This window comes from Numida meleagris, chromosome 1, assembly GCF_002078875.1.
Source record: "Numida meleagris isolate 19003 breed g44 Domestic line chromosome 1, NumMel1.0, whole genome shotgun sequence".
Lineage (NCBI taxonomy): Eukaryota > Metazoa > Chordata > Aves > Galliformes > Numididae > Numida > Numida meleagris.
In genome coordinates, this window is record NC_034409.1 from 39,638,425 (window position 1) to 39,653,590 (window position 15,166).

At 37.6% G+C, this 15,166-nt stretch overlaps 1 protein-coding gene across 1 annotated transcript in view; it reads left to right on the forward strand.

The window, feature by feature from the left end:
• Nucleotides 1–15,166, forward strand: part of SYT1 (synaptotagmin 1) — a 316,371-nt gene that overhangs the window by 29,737 nt on the left and 271,468 nt on the right. The window lies entirely within an intron of this gene.

Genomic DNA, 15,166 nt, shown 5'->3' on the forward strand with positions numbered 1-15,166 from the left:
TGTTTTGAATATGTCTGCCTTAGTTATTACATGTCATTTTGTTATTGAAATAACCTCTGGTGCAAAACATGTAGACTATTTTTAAATAAATGTATTGCACTTGTTAAAGCATCCTCTGTGTCTTTTGATCCTGCTATTATTAGAAAGCAGTATCTTTGGAATATGTTTTGGGTTTTGTTGAGGTTAAAACCTGTATTAAACAAACTGCTGTCAGGACTTCAGTTGCTCTTTCATGGACGAGGAAAGGCATTTGGTGCGGGATGAGGTGGGGGTGTGCGCAGCCACTTCTGGCTTGTGCCTCCAGCAGCATTTGCTGAGGGAGCTGCATGATTGCAACAGCAAGGGAACAGCTGCTCTCTTTTTGTGGTTTTGCATCTCCCTAAACAAATGGTTGATTAGAAACTGTGCAAAAACCTGTATTCAGCACAAAACAGGAAGGTGTCTTGTGCTTCTGAAGTGTGCACGTGACATTTATGATGAGAGGAAAAGGAGGTGTGATAGGAAGAAACATTGTCTCCCTAAAGAGATTTGGATTCTCAGAGCCAGGAAAAAGCAGTCTTGCTATTGTCATGGAAAGCCAGGCACTAAAACCCAGCAGCAGCTTTGGGGAAAAAAAAAATCAAATCAAGATCTGTGGTTGTATGGATGAGGCTACATTTTAGAGCCTACTGCTGTCAGTTGCTGCATTTTTTGCAAGCTTTCCTTTCCTTGAAAATGTTTTATTCTTTTTGTTATTTGACAGTACTCCTAGAGGTGAGCACTGGTATTTCAAGTTGGAGGTTTCTTGTGAGTTCAGATATGAATACACATCAAATTCAGTTGTTTCATCAGAGCTAAACTTGATCTCATGGGTTGTTTACAGACATTGTCCTCAGCACGTATGTGCTCCATCTAAATCTGAGTGAAGCTCATTTTGTGGTGAACAGCAGCCAGTTACCATTTACAGAGAGTGGAAGGGGATGATGGGGACTGTACAATGGTACAATGACTCCTGTTGGCAGTGGGCCCCTTGCCATTAATCCACCTGGGCAACTGGTAAGTCTTTTGGCAAGAGACATAGCAGGACCTGCTTGCTGGTTGAGTAGAGAGATGTGACAGAACAAAAGCAGACTGGCTTATAAATACTAGGGATTAGTATAATTCATTATCTGCTCCCCTCTTGCCATCACCTTTTCCTATCAATCTTCCCTGGAAGATGGCAGCAATATTTGCCTTTTATCATGGAGATGCTATGATGACTAAATTAAAAAGACAATTTAGATTTGTTTAGAAATCTTCAGTGACCCGCAGGCCACAGGCCTGCAATTAGTTGAAGCATTTTTTTTTCCATTGAAAACAGGTTTAATTATTGGCATTTGTGCTCTCACACATAATCAGCAGGACCCTATTTGTGTTTCAGCTGGAGCTGCCTCTTGATGGCCAAGTAAACAGCACCTTTTTTGTATGGAATAAATTGTTGGCATCAAATGCTAATTCAGAATTAGCATTATTTAAAAATCTCTGATGCTATAATCCTGACAGTGACTATTTTTGTGACACAAAAGCTATTGTAGAAAGTAGGGCAAGTGTGGAAAACGGTTTTGCGGCTCCTCTTTCCTGCTGTCCATTTCTGTGTATGAAAGTCCTTCCTCAAAAGCCAAACCTCAGTATGAACACAGTCCAGGCTGTTTACAATGAAAGAACACCTCAATTCAAGCAGCTGTCAGGGAGCAGGTATTAATCATGCCAATATTCAGCAAGCCATGTCTGAGAGCTTTCTTGTTCCTTTGAGCTTAATATGGATAAAGCAGGTGGAGAAAGAGAAATTGGAAAAGGTGGCTTCACTGATAAGAAAACCTACCATAAACTTTGAATTAGTGACAGTGTACCAGATTTGCCTCTGGAGTGTTTCATTAGTATTGTGTACTGCTTCTACTGCATGTTAGCTTTCTGCTGACATGTCACCTGAGATAACAACATCATCTATTTAACGGGCACAGGAAGGAAACAAATTAGTTTCCTACCATCCTAGGAAAAATGTGAATGCTCAACACATTCACAGTGTTTCCATACTCACTGGAAATTGTTTTACATTTATGATTTACACATTTTTCTTAGTAAACGATCATTTTTTATTTTTTCCCCTGAAAATTATATGACAGATTGAACCAGGGAGCTAGATCTCATTCAGGAAGTAAAGCAATGTACAATAACATGATGGGAGCAGCTGCTCTTTTTGTACAGTTTGCTAGGTAGATTGCTATTGCAGAGCTTAATAAGGACAAAACCAATTAGCTGATTAGAAGCTGCCAGAAATAAGAGAGAACACATAAGTGACAACAAAGGTAAATGCAGTTCTTCAGTAATTTTGCTCAGTGCTACTGATATAACGATTTCTAGGAAATAACTGTGCATTATATTGTGCCTAAGATTGTAATAATCCAACACCTTTTTTAAGCTTATTTAAGAGATCTTGATGAAGCTGCAGTGCTAACCAAGTACAAATTCTACACATTAAATGGCAGATTTTAATAAATAGAACTGCTGAGCATTGATCAAAGTTAATACTCAAGAGCTACATAAAAGAAGGCAAGATCTAAAATGACATTTTAATACTTTTTGAGTAACATGAGATAGTTATTTTTTTCAAGAAGCATCTCATTTAAATGTAAATTTGGTGTTCTGTTATCAAAGTGATTTTTTTTAATCATTCTACATTTCTAGGGATCTAGGATCAAAGTCATATATTGCACTTGCCAGTTATTCAAGATGGCCGGTGATGAGTTGTGAATTACCTTGAAGGTAGAGTTCAGAGCAAATATTAAAGAAAGTGAATGGACAAAAAGTGAATTCTGGAGGGCTCCATGACTTTAAAACTGCAATCTGTACTTTTTAGCTCTCAGATGATCTCACAAAAGTGATAATTCATCAGATTCTGTCTAGCCTGGCACAGAAGAGCCCAAGGGAGGGAGAGAAATTGGGAATGGTGATAGTGCAAACACTTAGGTACTGCAGAAGCACGGCAGTACATTCCACACCACTTATGCCAGTTGTCTCAGGGCAGGCCATGTCTTGGATGGAAGAAATGAAGCCAACTGAGTGTAAGCAGGAGCTTTTACAGCTCTCTCTTCACAGGTAGCACGATGCCTGCAGTGTAGCTGTTGATACATAGCCTTGAACCCTTTTGCACTGGAATGCCTTTCATTAAACACAGAGCATGCATCCTAGTCCTACATGAAATTCTCTATGAGGCCAAGTCCAAATGATTTTTTGCAAGTTTTGTGATAAAAGAGGGTGAACAAGTTGTTTTTTTTCCTCAGAGAAGATTGAATTGAAAGCACTGAGCTGCATTCTTTTACCCTTAATACATATAAATCCTATGCAACTCCACTGTAGTCAGGAAGTGTTGGAAAATAACTGTCATACTAATAACAGGGGCACAAGTTTGAATACCTGTTTGTTGCAGGTCAGTGTTGGAGACAGAAGATACGGTCAACCAGAAAATTGTTTTCAGAGTGAAGCAATTTGTACCCAGTTGTTTACCTTTTCTTTTGTATCTATATACAAATAGGGCATCTGTGATGTTGCTGTTAAAACTGCCTCTCCTCACTTTGTACTAGGGCAGAAGCAAGCTCTAAATATCACTGTTGCTAATGCTCTGTTTTCCCACCATCTATGTGTGTTTTGATATGTGTGGTTTTTTACTCATGTATTTCAAATAGTTTAAATAAATCATAAATAAAAGAAGCAATTATTGCAATAGGCAATTAAATCTAAGGCGTGTGCTTGTGCTAGGAAGTACACAGTTGACTTAAAAGAATAGTGCCTAATGATAGTATATCAACTTGCAAACTAATTTGGAAGCAGTTTACATCCTTTACAGTCAGGTGCCTGAAACTCTGAGCAGCATGTTCTGGTAAACACATCAACAATATGGCATTGTAAAACATGCAGGATAGAAAAGTGTATTGTTCTGTAATGGCCTAGATTCTGAGCAGATGATGGGTAGCCAAGGTGCTGTTCACTCAACAGAACCTAATAAGGTTCAAGAGAGCCAAATGCAAGGTGTTGCATTTGGGTCAGGACAGTCCCAGATATATGTACAGACTGGGAGAAGAACTCATTGAGAGAAGCCTTGCTGAGGAGGACTTGAGGATTCTGATGGATGAAAAACTGGACATGATCCAGCAGTGTGTGTTTGTGGTCTGGTGGGCCAGCAGTATCCTGGGCTGCATCAGAAGAGGAGTGGCCAGCAAGGAGAGGGAAGTTATTGTCACCCTCTACTCTGCCCTTGTGGGGTCCCATCTGCAGAACTGCATCGTGGTCTGGAGTCCCAGCACAAGAAACATGTGGAGCTGTTAAGAGTGGGTCCAGAGGAAGACTGCAAAGATGATCGGAGGGCTGGATCACTTCTCCTGTGAAGGACGGTTGAGGGAGTTACGCTTGTTTAGCTTGGAAAAGAGAAGGCTCTGTGGGGACCTCATTGTCACCTTCCAGTGTTTAAAGGGAGCTTGTAAACCAAAGGGGGAACAACTTTTTGTGTAGTCTCATAGTTATAGGAAAAGGGGGAATAGCTTTAAACTAAAAGAGGGAAGATTTAGTTTAGATGTTAGGAGGAAATTTTTTAGTCAGAGGATGGTGAGGCACTGGTACAGGCTGCCCAGAGAAGCTGTGAGTGCCCCATCCCTGGAGATGTTCAAGGCCAGGTTGGACAGGGCCCTGGGCAACCTGATCTAGTGCCTGATTTAGTGGTTTGCAACTCTGCCCACAGCAGAAGAATTGGTCATATCCAACCCAAACCATTCTTTGATTCTATGATTATTTGATTATTAAGTACTGTACCTTAAAATTAGTTATCAAGTATCTTCTATAATGACTTTCCCACCCAGTTCTTGGCTCTTTGCTTGGCCCAGTAGACTCCTGACCTTATCATAAAAGAAAAGATTGTCAGGGTCTCACTGACACTTACTCCTTCTTCACTGCACCCATCTCCTTGTTCTGCAGTCATTTCCATTCAGACAAATGAAAAGGTTACTGCTCTTTAAATATCCCTTCACAAGGGTCTGTGGTAATTGAACTGTCTAAATTCATGTATCCAGTTAGATTACTCTTTCTTTACAAAAAATAAATGCTTGACTTTTGTCAGTTCTTACCTCCTTAGGAATAAATCGCTTATGCGAGCCTTATGCGAGCCTGTTCTAGAAAGTGGCTGTTAATGCAAGAGTGGTACAGATACACAGTGATGTTACGAAAGCTACTTTTTCTCTATTCATTCGGTTTGTGTCAAGTAAGCACATCTTCTATACTATATCTGAAGTTATGTAACAAAAAAAAACCAACAAAAAATTGCCATGCCTGTACTGTTTTGTATCTTTAAACAAGCAGGAACATATATATATATATATAGTGGAGGTGGGATATATTGAGAAGAAGGTGAGTAGTTGATTTGCAGTCTTAGAAATTGAATTCTTAATGGCTGGTGCTAGATGGTATTTTTCTTTATTTAAGGCAGAGTTGGTGCTCAAGTACATGAAAATGTCACTCAGCAGTTCAATAAGAAAGTATGTTTGAGATGGAAAGATCACTAATGTCTCAGAGGCATGCAGTAATGGATTCCTGAAAAAGTTAAATAATTGTTTTAATTAATATGTTTAGCCAATGGAAAAACAGTGTATGATTCTTTAAGCAGATACAGGCTCTAATGAAAAGTCCTGGTTGCTGTTCAAGGAATTTTGGAAATGTGAGGGACCTCTGATTGCCAGCTCTGGCTTCTTACTGTTCTCAGTATCTCTTTGTATTGATCCACCTTATAAGCTTGCAAAGCAACATGCAGCCAGCTGTTAGTCTGAGGAGAGGATAGGAGCTCTGTTTCTTGTATTCCAAATCTGTTCCAGATTCTCGCTGTTCTAATTTTTAGATTTTTGTATTTTTTAATTTATAGCCTAACTTTATTTGTGGCCATCTAATATTCATTGTTTCTTTTGAAACAATGCCCCTAGATTGAATAATTATTTTTCTCCTTCATTGTTCAGTTCCCTGGCAAATTTTCTCATAGTTTCTATTTCACTAGATCAGAAAAGCTTAAGCACTTTGAGCCTCTTTTTGTCAGATAGATTTTCCATTTCTCTGATCATGTTTGCAGCTCTTTTCTGCACCTCTTCCAACTTAAGCTTATCATTCTTTAACATGAGTGAGCAGGACTCTGTGGCATATTAGAGATGTCAGTGATTAGATTTCCCCCACATCCTGCACAATAGCATCAGTATTTACTTCTCTGGAAAAATCCTGTCTGATACAGCTTAGAGTTACATTGTCCACAGAACACTAACAACTCATACATAATTCCTATGATTGATTTTTTTTCTACCTCAGTTGTTTGCAAGTGATGAACTTCTGGCTTTTGGAAGAAATGTTTTTATTAGTCTTTAGGGGAATTGCCTTGCCAGAAGTCTGATAGTCTAATTTCATTGAATATTATTCATGCTCTCAAGGTCATCCAGTCCTTTGCATATGGATATCCTAATGCTACTTAGTATTGATTACTTTCCAAGAAAAGAATTACCATAAGATTTCACCAGTAAAGTACTGATACAAGGTCATTATGAAAATATTTAACAAGATTGCTCCCTAGACTGGTCATTGAGAAACTCTCTTAATAGCTTCCCTATAGTCTGAAACTTTTCAGTGCTAATCACTTCAATTTTTCCTTTAGTTAGTTTCTTATTGACTTAATATTCCTAGTATTAATCCTAATTTTGTCTAGATTAAGTAATGATTTCCCATGTTGGCACCATGTGAAAAACATAGGCTTTTCTGAACTTCAGATATGTGAGGTCTCTCACATACCTAATGTTTAAAAAACAAAACAAAACAAACAAACCACAGAACCTTGAAAGCTATTGAATTGATACAGTGTTCTGTCCTTTTTTGTCTTTCAATGACCTGCATGTCTTCAAATACATTTTCTCTGGAAACAACCTCTAAAAACCTACACATTTTTTAGATGAAGTTTCTTTGTCATCAGTTGCTCACATTACTCTTGTTTCATACTTCACTACTTTATGCTATTTTCTACTTCCTCCTGTATCTGTAGGGCAAGGTGCGGATCTTGCTACCTGAAATATTTTGTTCCCATTTGTTCAGAATTTGGGCTGGAAGCTTTCTTGACACCATCATCTTAATTCGCTTGAGCTTTCTTTTCTCTGAGTTGTGTAACTAACATAACTCATAATATCTAATCTGTTATCCATCTTATCTTCATCCCTTCATTCAGTATCTTCAGCATAATCTAGCTGCGATATCAGCTCTGTACCATCTTCACTCCATTATCGTCCCTTTCTTGTTTTTATTGTTTGTATTTTATTCACAGAGGTGAAAATTTTGTTATTACTTGTTTCTGCTTAAGTGCAGTGGTTTTTTTTTTTTTTTTTTTTTTTTTTTTTTTTAATCATTAGCTATTTCAACCACCCACCAATTAAACACCAAGGTGTTTAATTTCACCTTGCACTTGTACGTACGTGAGTATATGTATAAATATTTTTGAGCTCTCTTGAATTTTTTTCTTATTTACATACCAAAAACTTTGAAGTAACCTTTTACTTATAATACGTTATGCATATAGATAGGGTTAGGCAGGTATTCAAAGTAGCAACTTGATTTTTTCAGTCAAGTTTTAACTTAGCCTAACAAGTGCAATTAAAACTTCATGTTATGATCTTTGTTAAAAGAAATCATTGGCTTCTTTCTCTTTTCTTGGTTAAGTCAAGTTAGTACTCGAATTATGTGGGTTTTAGGAAGACTGAAAGGAGGAAATGGAAAATGCTACTCAAATGGTAGTTGGGAGAAGGTTCTCCAAAGACTAGTTGAATTTGTGAAATCGGTAAGGACAAACAGAAGCACTCCAGAATCAAAACTTTTCAGTTCAACACAAACAGCAGAAATTAGTGCCAGTGGAGAAGAGAAAAAAAAAAGAAAAAAGAAAAAAGTGATGAGCAAGGCTACTGCTAGGTAGGTATGGGCAGTAAACAGGAAGTGAGAGCAGTAAGAGCTAGGCAGATTATGGGTTGTGGCTATTTCATTGGTGTAGAAATAGGTTCTCTACTATGAGAAGAATCAATGAAATTTCCCACTTAAAGGAATCTGAGAGGGCAAGGTGAAAAAAAATAAGAAAAATATTTTGTGCCTGGAGGACGAAGATGTATGCTCACTGGAGGGCAGTCACAGCTTCAGAGATACAACATAATAGAAGACTACTATAAATTAATGTGGTGTACTGATACATTGTAAGAACTTGTTCATATGAGAGGAAAAAGTGTGAAACTGTGACTGTAGCCATGTTTGGTTTAACAGGAGAAGCTTAAAAGAGAATGAAGAGCAAGAGGTCAAAGCTTAATTTACATTCAGTGATTCTGTTTGCTCACCCAGCAAAATGTTAGGGAAACTTCTGCTAACTTTCTTGGCCTCCTTTATCTATATGATATGGTTACTACTAATTACTCCTTCCTCTTGGAAGGAATACTGTATTTTTCAAGCTTATGAGTAGCTCAGGTACTCTGTAATGCGCTGCATTATTTGCCAAATGCTGGGTCACTAATATAATTCAATTTGCTGTTTCAAAAAAGCAACAACCTAGTTTAATTGCTTATAGAATTCAGTACTAAGAAAAAATTATTGTTCCTTTTGCGTGGATTTTGATAATAGCTGCTGTAGGCATACAGTATTAGAACTCTTCAGTATCTTAATTTAGTAATACAGAGCAAAGCCTGTAAGTGTCTATTTCAGATATCAGGAGATCATAGGGTTTCTTTTGAGGTTTCCTTTTTATTTATTTAGCTGTGGATAACTTATTTTCTAACAGTTTTTTTGCTTGTATGTAAAGCAATATTGTCTTAATTTTTTTGAAACTTTCTGTCTGAAGTACCAGTTCTGATGATAACAATAACTCTGGGTAATAACATTGATTAATTGCATCTGTATGGCCAAGGAGATGATCATGGGTTGCTTGGGTTGCTGTCGGTTTGTGTGCATGATTCTGCTGTGCATGTGCATGCATTTGCCAATGTTCTGTTGAACAGCATCTGATATGAGAGGGAAGGATGCAGGTGTATGTTTTAGAACACAGGTGGCCAAGCTCTCACAAAGCTCCAGTAGGTCTTCTGATGTCGTTTAGAACAGTTTTTAGCTTGCTCAGAATCACATGCAGTCAGCAGTCAATCACTGTGTCTTGTTAACCACTTTAAAGTACCAGTTCATTCCCTAAGCAAAAGTGGAGGAGCTGTGATGGGCATGTTGCTACCTGACAATTATCTAGGTGAGGCAATTCTGTCTTTTTGAGGGGTAGAAAACAGTTCCGTATGTCTTAATGACACTAATCTTGCAGACAGTGCCACACATATGACATTTTGAAAAATAAGTGAATAAGTGCATGAAAGCTTTAAAACAGAATCTTACTCTTGTGCTTGTTGGAGTAGCTGATGAAGCTACATTTGAATTTCATGATTTTGTGACTATGGGGTTTCTCTAACACCTAGTCAGGAAACACAGATCCATCATGTGGGGTGTTTACTGTGTGCAATGACAAGACACCACTGACATAGGTGTCCAGTTTAAGACATGAGATAGCAGCTAAATGTAACAGCCAAAAGAAGTAAAAGCCCCAGAAAATTGTCTTAAAGTAAGGGTAACTTTTAGGTAGGTTTTGACGATAGCCTGAGTTAAACAGCTAATTTTAGCAGCCTCTCTACTTACCCTGGTTTGTCCAAGTTAGCAGTTCTGGCTGCTTTAATAAGTGTTATTCTCTGTAGGCACTATGGTTTGAGGCTCTAAAATCAGAATCGGGAACCACTGTCTCAGTTTTTGATGTTTTGTTGGCCTCTGCACCATTGGAAGGATTTGGGAAATGTGGCTCCATTCCTGGTAAATTTCAGTTTCAGTCTCAGGTATTACTTCCTTAGAACAGAAAATAACTAATGAAGACTTACGTTGCTTACAAATACAGTGTCTCTGCCTCTGTTATTAGTGAGCTTTTAATATCCTTTTTATTAGGAGGATGAATTCTCAGTAGGAGTGATTTATTGCTCTCCTGATTTTAAGTATTTAAAGAATCCTTCGAAGGGTTATTTAAAATATGTGGGGGAAAGAATCTTTGCCAAACACCGACGTTCCCGAAGGAAAGATAACAACAGATGATAAACTCTGTCATGTTAATAGGAAGGCTTATAGTTATATGGGCATATGTGGGACTCTTACGCAAAACTGCTCTCTCAAATCACTGGAGATAATAGGTTTAGATGAAAGGGATGAAGATGCTCAGCTGGCTAAATTTTCAGCTGTATCAGTAGTTAAATTAGTACTAAGGAATTATATGGATGTTAAAGTGATTTAAAGAAGTAGGGTAAAAATGTTCTTAATTCAATGGCACATCAGTTTAATGAGTAATTTTGAGTATAGTTGTGAAGAATTAAATTGTCTAATGAAATAAATTCTGTTTATACAACTTCAGCAATACAATTGAAATAAAGCATAAATAGTATTTGTGGAAAGATCTGTTGTTAATAAACAATTACAGTGGTTTGTTTTATTATGTTCTTTCACTGAAAGAAAATACAGACATTCTGTTTTCATATTTGCAATGAAAATGTTAGTGTTTTTTCTCACATGGTCATTTTACTCTTTTCTTTCACCAAGCTGTTTTACCTTTAACTCAAGAGCTATTTTTTTGTAGAAATAATTGAGTCATTTTTAATTACCATCAGAAATTTATTATTGAGACTGATTCTTACTCTAGTTTCAGTCACAGCCCTACTTTACTGAAGCTTTTGGCATTGCATGCGGCAAAATGCTTTTGTAGCAGTGCAGTGCCCTTTTCACCAGCCTTGTTCATTGTGCATCCATGTCCTCTGGTGGAAGATCCTGCCCAGGGATGTTCAGTTTTCATACTGTTAGTATCATTCTGTGCACGTGTTTCAAAGAATACCCATGTAGAGATAATCATGGATATAAGTATGTTAAGGACAGCAGATGGATCTTAAGTGATTGTTATTTTCACAAGTTGAATGACATGTACTAGAATAGCTATAACAGAAGGGATCAGTATTTTCAAATTGATAGATTTAGAAATGAGATCTGTGCAAACATGACATTGTGGCTCATTGCTAAGCTCTTTTGTTTGTTGGCTTTTATACCTCCTCAGTAATTACTGTTGTGAGATGATCTGTTTATTTACTGGCGTTCTATAGGATCATACCATACATTCACCTGAAACGACTGTCAACCATCATACAGGGTCTTACTGCTGACGTTCTGTTTGAATGCTAATGTAGGTTGTAATTAATAGTGGTTGTGCAAAACATAAAGCAGTTATATCATACTCATAACTGACGTCTAAATTCTCCAGAAAAGACAGCCTGAAACAGTAGCAGAACTTTGCCTTGCATCTCTTTGTGCTAGGCTCTTCCCATCTGATGTGCTAGAGTACGTGCTTTAAAATAGACTCAGAGGTAAGTTGTTTCACTGTGTCATTTGAACTGAGTATAGTTTTGAATATTCCTGTAGTATATAAAAGAAATAATGCTGAAAGCACTTCTAAGTATCATACAACAAAAACTGAAATATTTCTCTCTTTTTGCTCATCTTTCAAAATCAGAACTACAATCTATCAATGTTTGTTATTTCTTGAAATACCATTTCTTAGTTAAGAAAAAGTTGGACTTTTTTTTTTTAAAGGACTTGCATTTTCGTTCTTTTTTGTGTATAAAATGCAGTCTTTTTTTCCAGGCTTCTCCCAGCTATCCTTTATATTGTGTCTTTACCCCTTCATTTGGGTAATAGTGTGTAGCCTTCTTACTGAACTGACTCTGCTTGATTAATTTTCCAATAGAAATAGGAGTTATATTCACATGTGGAAATTTCTGAAAGTAACCAGGTACTATGTAGTGACTCTTTAATATCAGTATGTCATTAGCATGTTTAAACTCCTTGTTTTATTGTTGTAATGTTTTTCTTTCTTTTTGTCTGCATGTATGCACAGTTCCTAACACATTGAGGCTGATGTTAACTGAACCTTCAGCTTAAAAAGGAATGAGTGTTTATTATCTGGGAAAAAAAATGTGAGAGAGAAGGAGCTGTGTTCCCATAAAAACATGTAAGATGAAGTAAACAATTCCTTTCTCACTCTCCACCTTTTCCCTCAGAGCAGCCCACCAGCAATTAGGGTCCTTAATTAATTTAGGTCCTTAATTCCTTAAAGGAATATGTAAACTCAGGTGGTTAGTGGGTTCGTTCGTGTCATTTTGTGTCAGCAGTGACGTAAATCCTCTGACTACAAAAAATGATCCTCTGTATGGTTCATTTCAAAAACTGAAATCATGTGAAAATGAGGAGGAAAATATATGTTGTAAACATTACATGGTAATATATCATACAGATAGAGCATTCTAAAACTACTCCCATGCCAGGAGAAATATACTTCCAATCATAGAACCTAGAAACAGAGCCAATTTTGTTTCCTCAGATGTTGCTTTTGTTGAAAGATAGAGTGAATAGACTTATCAAACCCCATTTTTAAGCTCGCTGTGTTGCTATGAATGTTGCACCTTGATGGTTACCTCTTGGGAAAAAGAGTTTTCCGATTGACATTATTAAGGACATTGATAAGAAATATTTGGAGGTGATGAAAGTTGAAGGGAAGTGTGTAATAGGTATCATGAACATGGCTGAGCATAGCAGGTGCCTAACTCCCCTGAAAGTTCATGGAAATATGGCATTTACTCATTTAGACACTTTGTTAAACTCCATTAAGTGCTCATGTGCCTCTTCAGGCATCTGGGTACCTCAGCCTCTTGTCCAAACAAAGGGCTGCATGCACTGACAGCGTTTACAGTGATAAGAGTCAGGTATGATTTGACTCACATCAATGGGCTGTGTTCAGTTATGCCTCAGTTTGAAGATTTTCTTGCTGTAATCTATGTGTTTACTGGCTGATGGGGGAAAAAAAAAAAAAAACACTACCCAAAACCCTCAACTGAAAAACCTATGTTTCAAGAGGACTAATAACTGTGTTTTGAAGATGGGGAGACAAAAAGTAAAATTACTTACAGATGACACAAAGCTATTAGAAGTCTGATAAGTCTGGATTAGCTTCATCTTTAACAACGGCTGATATTAAATCGCTGGCCAAAAAATAGATAATTAGAATCACACAATACACAGCTCTTCAATTTGGCATCAATTTCAAAATACAATAAAACTTGTCATTTGTAAGCTTGTCTAGTTTTTAGAGAAAGACTGAGAACAATTTTCTCTGTCTTGGTACATAAGACAATACAGTGCAGGTGGTTTAAAAACAAAAAAGTTAATCAAGCAAAATTTTACTTAAACTACCTGATGATTCATCATCCAGTCTTTGCACAGTCAATTGTGCCTTTCTGAGCAATTATTTATAGAATATTTAAATAGCCTGGACAGCATGTATGGCTGCTGAGAATGCTATTGTATTATGAATTACTTCTCCGATTTGTTTCAGTTCAATATAGACTGACAACATTGCAGTGAGTCAACCTTCTGTTTCCCTGAATGCAATGCAGTGTAGCATTCATTGTAGCAATTAAGTTTTGCCTCCAATACTATTTTGACCATTTTATAATATTCCTGAACTAAAGTTTGAAATGATATGAAAATCAGAATTACATATTACATTGTCTTTCCACTGTATTTTATACATCTATAATCTCAAACTTGAGAAGTTGTGGGTTTTTTTGTCTTCATGACTGCCATTCAACCGTGTCACTGCTTGGGAGCACCAAGAAAGGATATGACGGAATAGTTCCTTAATGGGCTGGGAGCTAGCTGGAGTTTTTGTAGAAACTGGAGGAATGTATAGAGTAGAAGGAAGCTGAAATATATTAAATGCACAAAGAATGAGATGATCAAGAACTCGACAAATTTTGCAGGCTGCAGATTAAGAGGATGAAATTGGAGAAAGTAGAAAAATCAAAAGAGAGGGAGAGAAGGAGGTGATACAGTTGCTGACATGAGGTGTTTATGACATACCATCTGGAGCAGGGACGCTTTAAGTATTTTTTCTTGTTGCACTGGCCTTTGGAGAGTGGAATGACAAGGAGCTGGAAATTAGACTGATGGCAACAGAGTTACCATCTGGTTTGAGGACTGTGACCTGGATAGCTACATCTAGACTCCATGAGGAGCACTTTCTGAGATCCTTGTTGCCTGTTCCTCAGTCTACCTGAAAACCAGGGTGGAAATTATTAAGGGAAATCAAAAGGGGAGAGGTCAAGTTGTGCATTCAGACCTCATACTGGCTAAACTGAGGCACAGCTGTGAAGCATATCACAGTTTGGGTACTGGGTCTGCCTGGGATGGAGCTGGCTTTCTCCATAGCAGCCTGTATGTTGCTGTGTTTTAGATTTGTGTCTGAATCAGTGCTGCTAACACACCCATGTTTTAGCTGCTGTTATAGGCCTTGTATCAAGGCCTTCACTCACTCATCCCCCACCATAAAGACTGGGAGCAGGAAAGAGACTGGAGGGGATGTGTCCAGGACAGCTGTCCCAAACTGGCAAAAAGGATGTTCTTTACCACTCAGCAGTAAAAGTGGGTGGTATCCTTTCCAAAATAGCTATTGCTTGGAGGCTGGTTGGGCACCAGTCTGATGGGAGGTGGTATGTGATTGCGTTTGCTTATTCCCCTTCACCTTCTCCCTGTTTTCCTTCACATTATTAAACTGCCTGCATCTCTACCCACAAATATTTCATATTTTTGCTTGTCCTATTCCCTCCTGCATCCTGCTGGGGGTAGGGGAGTGACTGTCTGATATTTATGTATTGGCCAGGATCAGCCCAGCATATCTGAAACTTTGAAGTCCTTCTAAGTCCCATTTTTTAGAGAGAACCAAAAAGCTGACAACTAGAAGTAAAGCAGTAGAGTTAGTTTACTGCAGTTACAATAAAAATATTTAATTGAAAATATAAGAAAAGAAAGGTAATATTAGATCAAGTGTTGTTTAAGAAACTGATTGTGTCAGTGGCCTTTTTGGGTTTAGTGGTGGTTTGTTGGTTTTTTTTTTTCTTTAGTTTTTGTGCCACTGTTATTAATTCTGTAAGACCGTCTGTATCAGTATTCTGTTGGAGGCTCACAGAAAACATTTGCTTTTACGGCACGTTAATTCACA